This window comes from Homarus americanus, unplaced genomic scaffold (genome assembly GCF_018991925.1).
Source record: "Homarus americanus isolate GMGI-L3 unplaced genomic scaffold, GMGI_Hamer_2.0 scaffold13041, whole genome shotgun sequence".
NCBI classification, from domain to species: domain Eukaryota; kingdom Metazoa; phylum Arthropoda; class Malacostraca; order Decapoda; family Nephropidae; genus Homarus; species Homarus americanus.
Window position 1 is genome coordinate 791217 of NW_024749663.1, and position 12007 is coordinate 803223.

Sequence of the window (12007 nt, forward strand, 5' to 3'; positions counted from 1 at the left end):
ATTAAAGAATCAACACATCACTCATATATGTTTTCTATTTTATTATCCCAATGCTGCTGTTTATAATAAAACATGCTATAAAGTTAATATTTATTGTATAAACTTGGGTTTAGTGAGGTTATTCATTATTTGAAAACAATACGAAGTTATTTTGTGCTGAAGTTTCGTCTTAACGAGAGTAAGACGAAGAGTGAGAGAGACCATGCACCATTATTTTGTTAAAAGTCGTGAATTTACGATAGCACTTACGTAAGATGTTTCATTAAAATACTTAAAACCTCAAAATTGTGGCTCATACACCAATGACAAGTATTCGTGTTTCGAAGCTTCAAATGCTTCATTGAAGCTTAAGTGATGTAACTGAATGCTTATTTTCGTCCGTTCTTCACTCACCGGCTGGAGCTGCTCACTCTGGGAGGTAAGAGCCGCAACCTCTCGTTTCGTTAACATGATTTCCGTCTAAAATTTTACCCCGGACGTGTATATGTATTGTAACCAAGAAAAATAGTTATTCTTTCGATATAATTAATAATTGTGCTTTAACATGCTTAATTGCGGCGTTATAAGTGCCGATTTAAGTAAATAGTTGCCGGCCGGTTTGAGCAATTCTCTTACGTACGATGTATCCCAAGTTTCACTTGGGCTGTCAGGCTTATGGTACTCACTTTACAGTTTAAACGGTTAAGTTTAGTATCAAATTAAGTGTAATTCTTGCTACGCATTATAATAATAATGTTTTTGGCTAATATTCCGCCAGACTAGCCATTACACCAAACGAGCCTAAACTATAAGCCGGTGGCGGATAACGAGCGCACACTGTATGTAAGTATTTACGTATTAATAACCCAGTGAGTACAATCATATTTGGTTAGACCTTTTTATGATTGTTCTTAATTTCATTTTTCCCTCTGCTTCGAAGCCCAGTCTACTTTTGGCGGAGCCAGGTAGCATAACTCCATAATTACGCGTTTTCCAAGACTTTTATCACTACCACTGTATTCAGCATCAAAACTGCTCAAGAAAAAGATAGGTTTAACAAAAATGTACCGTTCTTTTTGCGGAGTAATTACGATACTGTACTGTAGTTAGTTGCTTACTCTTAAACAGTTTAACTACGATTTCTGGGACTTAAAAAGTTGTTATTGATTTTAGCTGGTCGAGTGTCAAATGATTTACTTTACCCTCTTCGTTTTTAGTTTAACAAATTTATTGACAAAGCTTGAAGTACAGTTTGCCTATTCTGAGTAATTCAGTCCGGTCTTGACACTGAGGGTGATGTCACTTCTCACTGTCACGCAGGACAGGGGTTCATACACAAAGAAAAGCATCATTTTTATTAACAGTATATATAGGTCAGTCATGTGGGCTAGCAAATTTGTGATAAACAGCAAGAATGTCCTCAAGCATCCCCGATTCAATGTAGTAATTACACAGTTCTTGATACAATAAGTCAGGTGGCCCGAAGTCTTTGACAGTGTCACATTCAATAATATAGTGTTCAAGTGTATGCTTTAAAGGTTTATCACAAAGTTTACATGCTGAGTGTTCCGGTATGGGTACAGTGTTACTAACTTGCCAGATGTGTCTGTATCCTAACCTAATTCTGGCTACGACTACATCACATTGTTTGGTTCTGACCTTATGCTGGCCATACCGGTACCTCTTGTCACAAAATTTGTCATATTAATGCTACAACTGTCAGGTCTCTGCATTTCTCAGTTCTTCTAGATCAGTGTTCATGATTCTGACTTGAATGTCTCGTTAGCCACTTGGGCGGTCGGTTGCGTCCCCGTTACGTACTGTTGGCAAGTATTGGGCTTGTACTGGTTCTCTGTTATACATAACTGGCAAGTACTGGCTTCGGAATGTATCTGGGTTGGTCAAGTCTGGTCTTGAATGAGCTCACACTGGCAGATTGTTCGGTAATCCTAGAGCAGATGGCTAACATCAGAACGGGTTCGATTTCGTTAATTTTTTCACAGATGTTCTGAGAATGATAGTAATAAAAATGATACAATGCACAGAACCTAATAGAACCTTACCTTACCTTACCTTACCTTACCTTACCTTACCTTACCTTACCTAACTTCCAAGCACCACAGATTCCCCGCTATATTAAACAGAAACAACTTACTTTGATATCGGGTACTAATAAAAAGCAACTTTCTTGAAGCGGCGTGGTGTAATTTTGCGTATTTTGTGGACGTGAGAGTATACCCGGACCGGACGTGAGAGTGTACTCGGACCGGACGTGAGAGTGTACTCGGACCAAGCGACCAGCTCAATTGTTAGCGGAAACAAACTGAGCAATGAGCACACCAATTAGTCCTACCCAATGTTTACCCACAAATTTGTTTGCTTCACAGTAATATAACTTTAGCTTCTTCCATGATTGATAAGCCCCATTAAATGAAATGGATAAGTGCTTAGAGGACCTCAAGCTCAGAAAAAAATATCGTTGCAACTACAGAAAGTAGTTTTTGGTTGAATGTAAGCAGTGACAGCAGCGTTGGAATAATCAAATCAAACTCATTTGAAATTTGTAAAACAGTGTTCCTGCTGTATCTTTGGCTGCAATAACAATAATAGATATAAATGAAAAAGAGGGATGACGGAAGGACCCCAAACAAGCCATTAGACTTGCTCCTATACAGTATATCGCGCTCGTTCGGTAGGAGGCAGGTAAACGGTGATTCCAGTAGGTACACACATCAGTTTTCTCAGATTTAAAACCCATAATTGTAATATAAAGATACTGATTAAAACCATTTACAATTTACAGTAAAAGAAAATTATTTCGATCTTGCCCGGTTTCTTTGTTGGGGCTTTGTACAGCTCCTCTTCCTCCACTTGTCACTGTCAGCTTACTAGCTAGGAGGGCGGATTATCTCCTCCTTTGCGTACTGTTGGCACCAAAGGGACATAGAAGGATCTTTCTATGTAACTTGGTCGGCACAACTGCCAGGCCGGTCTATATTTACGAACATGCTTGGAGGAATCATATTTTGCAGCGATCACGCTTCCGGTCAAAAAAAAAACGGTCTTGCGTCGATGTTGTCAAGTGTAATTAAAGTCCAATTTTTCAAGGACAAGTGGTGGCACGTTCAGTGTAATGTACACCGTCTCAAACTTCGTGCAGCACCATGAGATATAATGGTGGAGGGGTGTACAATGAGTTAATAAGTAATAAAAAAACTGGTCACTATTGTGTATACATTTCAGCTTGTTAGCTAAAAAATTCCAAGATATATCGCCTGGACAACTAACCAGCATGACGAACACTGAGGAACCACAGTACCACTTGATCTTTGAGCAACACCTGAAGACGGAGTCACAGTGGAGAGAGGGGGACGGTGTACAATAAGCCCGCTGAGTTTTATGGTGGCCATTCCACGCGAGTATTGTGCTGTCATAATGTCCTCGTAATCACCGAGAACAAACGAGGTGTGACAGGGTGTGCGCACACATCTTCACGTCCGTAGATTTTTTTCTTCTCCAAAATATCGATCATCAAACCATTCAATTCAATAGTTTCATACATCTCTTTCCATTGTAAAGCATTTTTTTTTCTTCAAAATCCATGAAACATATTCGTTGAGGATATTCGTAACTAAAAACTCGAATATTTTCTTTCTCTCACTTTAATGTATATTTTCCTTAGCATCCCTAAATATGGAAGCTGCTGTGAGGCTGAATAGAGATTCATTAGAGGATATTTGAGCCTGAGTTGGTCAATATGAAGGTGATCAGGACGGTAATCCGTCCGTGAAGTGCCAGCAATAGTCCACTGGTAGCTACTTGTCCGGAGGATTCCCGTCTGTGGGTGGTGGTGGAGGAGGGGCGGGGTTGGCTTGCACTGGAGACCTGGGACCCAAGCTAATATTTACTGCACCACTCTCTGCCACCTCCTACTGACTTGAAGCTCCCGGGACTGACGCTGCTGGGGCCTGACGCAACTGGGGTCTGATTGCTGGGGCCTGGCTATTGGAGTCTGACACTACTGTATGAGAGTTTGACGCAACTGGGGGCTGATGCAACTGTGGCCTGGCGCTGCAGGGTCCTGACCAAGTATTTTATCCTTGCTCCTGACTGCTGCTATCTGAAGCAACTGGGACCTGACGCAACAGGGTACTGGGATAGGACAAAATTTTACTGGACAAAACTAAGCTAACCTAAAGCCAATATTGTGACATACACCCTGCCCTAAAGTTAATATTGTGAAAATTAACCTAACATGTCGGGCGAGAATTTGTCTGTGCACCCTGATACACCTTAGACTTGACAGTTGACTTTACTGTAGCCTCTGTCTGACGGCATAACTTACTAGGACCTGAAGCGCATTACCATGCTGATGGTGACTCAGTAAACACTTGAAGTGATGAAAGACAGCCCTGACTGCTTCATGAAAACACGATAGACATCAATGAACAATGTTTTCGGAGCTGTGTGCGGTGATTTGGAAATCGGAATGGCCCTTCACCCCATAGCAAGGCGAATAGCCTCTTCCTTTCATTTAGTGCATCCAGAAATTGATGTTATGGATGTACAGTTTCACCCAAAAGTTCGTTAACTCTCCCAGTCAGCTATTGCTGCACTACCTGCTTCAGATGTTTGAAACTGTCTCAGTACCAACCAGAACATGAAACCGATACGAATGAATCTAAAGCTTCGAAGTAACAGACTCAAGTTCATACATCTGAGGCAGGCAGTGCTGCAATAGCTGGCTGGGAGAGTTAACGGACTTTTGGTGAAGATTGTACATAAGGCCTATAGAATATAAGGTCTGCTCATCCACCATAGAAAAGAAAACCTCTTCGGAGCTCGTGATGTCACTTGTGCCCTCACAAATTCAACAACAACGACTATCATACCGAGCACTTGCTCAATTTTTGGGTGTTTTATCACAAATTAAAAACAGGGATGATATAAATTTCCATCTCTTTCCAAGAAGTTCCGTTGTATGTTTCATAGACCTTGGTGTAAAGTACCGTTGGTCTATACCTGTTGTCCAGAAATATTAACATCTGGGAACCAGTCTACTACAGCTGGACCCTCAGAAATTTGTGAAGGTTTCAGATGACGAATAAAAGTTAGTTTAGCAATTATTAGGTTATAAAAAGTTAGATTTATTTATTTTACATTGAATTTTGTTAAGAATGAGGGTCAATTTATAGTAGAGGACAATATTCGATATTTTCTTTTTGTTTCTAATGACAATTTGAGACAAAACAAGACAATTTTCATCTATGACACTTTTGGCGCATTTTACATTAAAGTGGATCAGGTAGAAGGGGGATTCCAATAAGTGTACTGAAGTGTACCTAAAGACTGATATGACCTCATCAGAAGTGACTGGAGACTCGGAGGGTGACCTGACATCGATAACGTGTTGCTAAAATCCCCAAAACTAAATACACCAAACTGACAACTAAGATTAAATAATAATGATCCCAAATGGAGGAATAATTACGTAAATAATATTATTAGTCTTATAGAAACTATCCTTAGACCTAGAAATTAAATAGTTTGTTCTCTCTCAGTAGTGGTGGTGGAAGTACCTGAACTGCTCTGAGACTTTACTCTATGTCTTGAGCTTTAGTATGTTTATAATGTCCTGATTTAGAAATTATATATATTATTGCTATTATCTTATTATAAAGCAAAGCTGTGTCGGATACAGTTAAATTTGTCCGAGTAAAAGATAATTGTTATTCATTATCATTATATTAAGCATGTTTACACGAGTCCGGGAAGGCTGGATCAAAAGATATGCATATTATTCAACAGACGTCCGCCCAAGGGAGGTTACATTAACATACAGGGAAATGTTTCAGGTGTGCAGTTCTTTGGAAGGGAAAATATCAACACTTTATGGATTATGTTTAACGAGACAAAATTTAGAAAGTTATTTTGCTTCTAAATCGATATCCTGAACTAATGGTCCGTTTCTGTGTGTGTTTGTTCGGAAGTTTTATATACATCATGGTCAGGTTAAGCAAAATCAGTTTAATTGTTATAGAATCTTAACCGTAATCATGTTTAGTAGTTCCTGTGAATCACTCGAGGAGAGTTGTATATCGTGGAAATGCTTACTGAGCCTACTTACGCAAATGACAACGAACACTGAGCTCGGAATTTTTGTTTTTTGTCAGGAAGCTGGAGTGGTGGTCAATGGTACAAGCGATATGACAATTACATCCGAATTGTGCCATTAACTAGTTTAGATAACATCAACACATCACCTAGCAAATGTTTCCTACAATGGTGTTCAACGAAATTTGTGACCTGTATGAAGTATATCTAACGCCGCTTCTAACATCCTGACCCAAAGCGATTCTCTTAACCTGACTAAACATCTTATGTAGTTACCTCAGTAATAGATATTGTTTAAGGATAAATATTTTCCTTGCCAGGGATCCATCACTGTCACACCAGTCGACGAGCTTTTTTCAAATTGAATTCTGGTCAAGTGGTCTTACTACTTTCCTACCAAGGATGATCAGCAGATAACTATATATCGTTAGTCCTTTGTTTACTGTGTATCATTTTGAGCTCCTATGATTACATCCGTTTAGCCAGTTCTCTACCTAACTACGTGTACACCAGGTTACGTTATTAAACCTAACCCATAACAACGTCTGACACTTTAATTTCGTCGTGTAGATTGAAAGTCGTGATGTAAAGGTAGGAAGTTCGTTATACATATTTGATTCTCTTAAGTCCCCGTGCCTGAGTGTTTAATGAGACGGTGATCTAAATGCTCGAAAGTTTGTCACGGGGGAATTTTTTTTTGCAAGTTTACCAATAACGGACGTGAAACTAGATGGCTAATAATGACTTAATAGCAATTTATCGCCTTATTAAAAGTGTGTGTGTGTGTGACGTTGAGAAGGGGAGTGGGGGGCACTGGAGCGCGAAAAATTATATTATCAATATTAAATGACATTACAAACCTTCATAAAAATAAAGTTTTTCGTGTACAAACATGAACAAAAGTTGTAGTTTATCTCGGCTTCCATAGGAAGGCATTTTATCAGTCTAGTGTTATGTATTTGACCTAATACTCCTAATTCACATAACCTTTAATAATACACTTTGGCCAAATTTCATAATATAAATGATACTCTTTTTCACCTTTACAGTCCTCTTAATGTCAATGGCCAACCAACTCTGATATTATTCCTGACATCTTCGTCACGAGGTTACACAAGTCAACCATCAGATACAGTTCAGTCAAAATCAGTTACACACACACACACACACACACACACACAGAAACACACACACACACAGTAGGCAGAAAAAAAAAACGGGCGATAGTTGAAGCAGACAGATCAAGTATAACACACCTGATGCCCCGGGCCACCTGCACTCTCCCTCACACAACTTCATTTAGTATCTGTCTCTACCAGCCTTGTCCCTCCATCCCACTCCCTCACTACCTTCCTCCCCCCATCCCACTCCCTCACTACCTCCCTCCCCCATCCCACTCCCTCACTACCTCCCTCCCTCCCTCCCTCCATCCCACTACCTGTATCCCTCCATCCCACTACCTGTGCTGTTCATACTACCCTCCATCTTGTTCCTGCTTCCGCCACCACTACTTATAACAACAAATTACCTCCTCCAGTACTCACCAACACCACGATTACTACTATTACCCCTCGCTAACACCACCACCACCACTCACTACCATCACCACCACTCGCTACCATCACCACCACTCGTTACCGCCACCACCACTCGTTACCGCCACCACCACTCGCTACCACCACTACCACCACTCACGACCACCACCAGTCCTCTATGGTGTCAGAAAAATAAGGCGCAAACGGGAGATATGCCCCTTGAATCACACACAGTATGCTCCTTGAGTACCGCAGAGTATGCCCCCTTGAATCACACACAGTATGCTCCTTGAGTACCACACAGTATGTCCCTTGAGTACCGCAGAGTATGCCCTTGAATCTCACACAGTATGCCCTCCTGAATCCCAAATTTCCCAGGAGAAATTTCGAGCTATTAAAGTCTTAACTAATCACATGTTCCGTGACCCTGGGCAGAGAACAGTAGTTGGGGTGCTCTCTCAGAATAGATGGTAGAGTCACGGTGTTGGGATTAGCATGTGAGTACGTGTTGTGGTGTCCAGGATTCACACACAGGCGCTGAACGGTGTGGTGTGGGGTCATTATTTTTCTGATCTAATAGTTATTTTTTTAATTGGGTCATTTCTTAATTCCTTAATCGTTAAACACTGCTCTTGATTATAGTTCAGCATGGCCAATTGTGTTTTAAACCGTAGGCACGAAAGCAAATGTTGTTGACTCTTTCTGTACGGTGTCGCCTCTTGAGTTGAATAAAAGCATCTGGTTTTAGCAATTAAGGTACTATAAGAGGTGTCCCCGTAGTGAAGGGGTTAGATAATATCAATGATGTAAATATTTCTCATAATATAAATGATTTTGTTTTATATCTGTATATTGATTTTTCTCCCCCAAGTGTCGCAGTGACGTAATATTTGTTTTTCTTGGTGTGTTTTGTTCAAGCTCCCTACACTGGGTTTAATGAACGGGGTATATTGGATCTAACCTGTCTGCCTGTATGTCTCTCTGTCCGTCCGACCACGAGTAAGTTGGTCACATAACTTGAGACTATTCACTGGTGTTGTTTTTTGGGTTAAAGGAACACAGATGAAGGTCACTGGGGCGGGAGGTCTAAGGTCACACGTCTAGTTAGTCATTGTTTGGGGATAATGGTACTTAGTTAGGACGGGAGGACCTATCTGTTGGGGCAGCCAAAGACAAGGGTGTTTTGCTGCGAGACGGGCCTAGGGTCACTGTCTAATGCAACATCTGCTAAGCTGCATTGCAACACGACAGCACAGCGCTGTGAAGCGATATTACCAGTTGTTTCCAGTAACCACTCAAATACACACAAACCCTGGATACTGTGGAATCAAATCGGGAAATTAAATCCACGAGCATCGCACATTAGCTGGTGTATAATATATTACTTGGAGCTCGTACAGTATACGGGCCCTGGGGCCAAATTCTGTTGACCCAGTTCAATAGAATTTGGAATCTTCCCCTGGCAATACAATTTCCTTTTGTGTGAAAAAAAAGGAAATATAACTGCTGGTGTGAATGTCGATTTTAAATCTTGGAACACGGCATTTTATATATATTCCACACATGGGGGATCTGGAGCCCTAGATGCGTTTATAAAAATTAATGGTTCCATATTAAGGCATATGTGACACCTTCACTTCAGCCAGCAGCTTCCTTCCTCCCTCGCCCTGTCCTCACGACCCACAGACACCCTCCAGGGACTTCACTCTACTCCGTAAAGTGTCCCAATCATTGTTCTCAGTCCAGGCCAAGGGATATATAATTAGATGAAATGGTGGTAGGTAAAGATTTCTCACGGGGAATTTGGGACAGGCACACACATTACTTCACCAGGAATGGCTTTAAAAAATGAGTTTACTTCTCTTTACGTCACATGTCGGCCATGAGTGAAGCAAAAATTCTAAACCATTATGTAGTGTCTGGAAACAATTTTTTCTTTGATGTATAAATATATATATTTTTCTATTCTCGTTTTCCGACATCACAACACCCAATACCACCCACCACCACCACCCACTACCACCCGCTACCACCCACCACCACCCACTACCACCCACCACCACCCCCTACCACCACCCACCACCCACCACCCACCACAGCTATTATATCTCGTGACAAACTTGCACATCTTTGAATTAGTTTAACAAAAGCGCTCATCTCCACACAGGCGACGTCATCATCATCTCTGGTGTGTGTCGTCTATCACAGAGGAGATTTGGCGTCATCAGTCTTAAGGAATGTATCCGGAAGACATGATCACGTATCCATAACTCTCGAGGAAACATACATGGTTGTAGAGGAACTTTAAATGAAAAAAGTTTGTGGAGTGGTCATGAGAGAGAGAGAGAGAGAGAGAGAGAGAGAGAGAGACCCACATAAACTATTCTCTCGGACAGGTGAACACTTAATCACCACCTAATCCAATTTATAGATCAACATACCTGAGACTGGAATCGAAGAGGTCGACTCACCTCAGGCCTATATTGATCCGTGGTTCTCAATGCGTGTTTTCAGTATTATTAGATATTTTTTTTACCATACAACTTAGCGCGACATTACATCTATCTTTTTCTTGTATAGATAATGATAGTTTTTGTCTCAGGAGTTGTAAGCAAATGTACACATACTCCCCCTCCCACCCCCTTCCTCCCCATAGCCACTCTGATACCATAGTTTTTTTCAATTCTAATAACAATTATTATCTGTACCTAATTAGCATATCATTATACTGACATTTGTGTATTGACGATCATTTTCATTAACTCGATTGATATATAATTACACAAAGTGTTTTGTTTTTATTTTAATTGAGACTTGTAAATATCTCTCGCCAGGATTCCAATTAACGTTAATTACTTTATGGTAAAATACAGTAGGGCGTTGACACCAGCACTGGCGCGGCATCCTCTCCCAGGTGCAGCTTGGAGAGGTGGTGGGATGGAGAGTAGAGGAATGTACTTCAAGATAACCGGGAAAAAGCCCTCAGTTGAAGGTCAGATATGCACATTGAAGAGCAGTGGTATTCATCAGTCAGTATAACCTCTGACCCTCTTTATCGTGACCTTTGACCCCATGACCCCCTGACACTCATATTTTTCCTTCTGATCATGACCTCTGACACTGACCTTTGACCCTCTGGTATTATAATATATACAGGTGTACGTTTATAACCCAACAGGTGCACACAACCCTGGTAGTTGGTGGCACCGTAACTCTCACTGAGTGTTGTTACTTTATCCCCAGTGTGTGTGTGTGCGCGTGTGTGTGTCTGTGTGTGTGTGTCTGTGTGTGTGTGTGTGTTACCCGTGATTGTTGTTGCTGTTGAGTCATGTAGTGTGTGGATGGTGTGAGTCCCCCCCTCCCCCACCCTCAGCCAGTGTGTGTGTGTGTGTGTGTGTGTGTATATTGTGTGTGTATTGTGTGTATGTATTTCTGCCACACCCCGACTAACTCCAACTCATCGCGCCTGGCCCCTCCCGCCCCGCCCCGCCCCCACCCCGCCCCATCGCGCCCCCAACCCCGATCATACTCGTTCTATCGTGCCTCACCCCGTTCAGCATCATCCATCATGTCCCACTGCACCCTCACCATAGTCATTCATGCCTTACCCAGCCAAACATCATGCCTTCTTCCCTCCCTGTCTAGCTCCACCTCACCAAGCCTCTACCCTCCCTCTCCTCTCCCTACCTCACATCAACCGCACCCCGTTCCAGCCTGACCCTCCCCCATCCAGCCCCAACCCTAACCCTGCTCCACTCCATCCTGCCCTGCCTATCCCCATCTCCTAAGCCTCCCCGCCACGCCCCTTCCCACCCAGCCCTATATCACCACTTCCGCCCCACTCTGTCCTTATACCGCATTGCGCCCTGCCTCGTCCAGCTCCACCCCACCATATATTGCCCCGCCCTGCCCCATCCTATATAGCCACACCCCCGTCCTCGCACTGCCTCGTCCTACCAAGCCCCGCCCCTACCCCGCCACGCCCCACTCCGCCCAATACTACCCCCCTTTCTATCCTAATCCTCGCCGTCTGAAACTATCCAATCGCATCCTACCTCCTCCCTGCTCCATCCTCACCCTACCCCTCCTCACCGAACCCCACCTCGCCCAACCCCTCCCCTCCCCGCTCCACCTCACACCCCCAACCCGTTCCCCCATCCCTACCGACCTCACCCCACTGCCTTTTGCCTCAGAATTAACTTTAAAACTAGCGCTGTTTGTGCTCTTACCGCCGGTGGAATGGTCGTGGCCCGGGGTTCATCGTCCACTGCTGCCTACTGGGGAGTGAGTGGCGGGGAACGGTCAGTAGGAGCGAGGGTGTGCTGGGAATGGTGAGGAGGAACTGGGAAGAGCGGGGAGGTGCGGGGAGGAACTGGGAA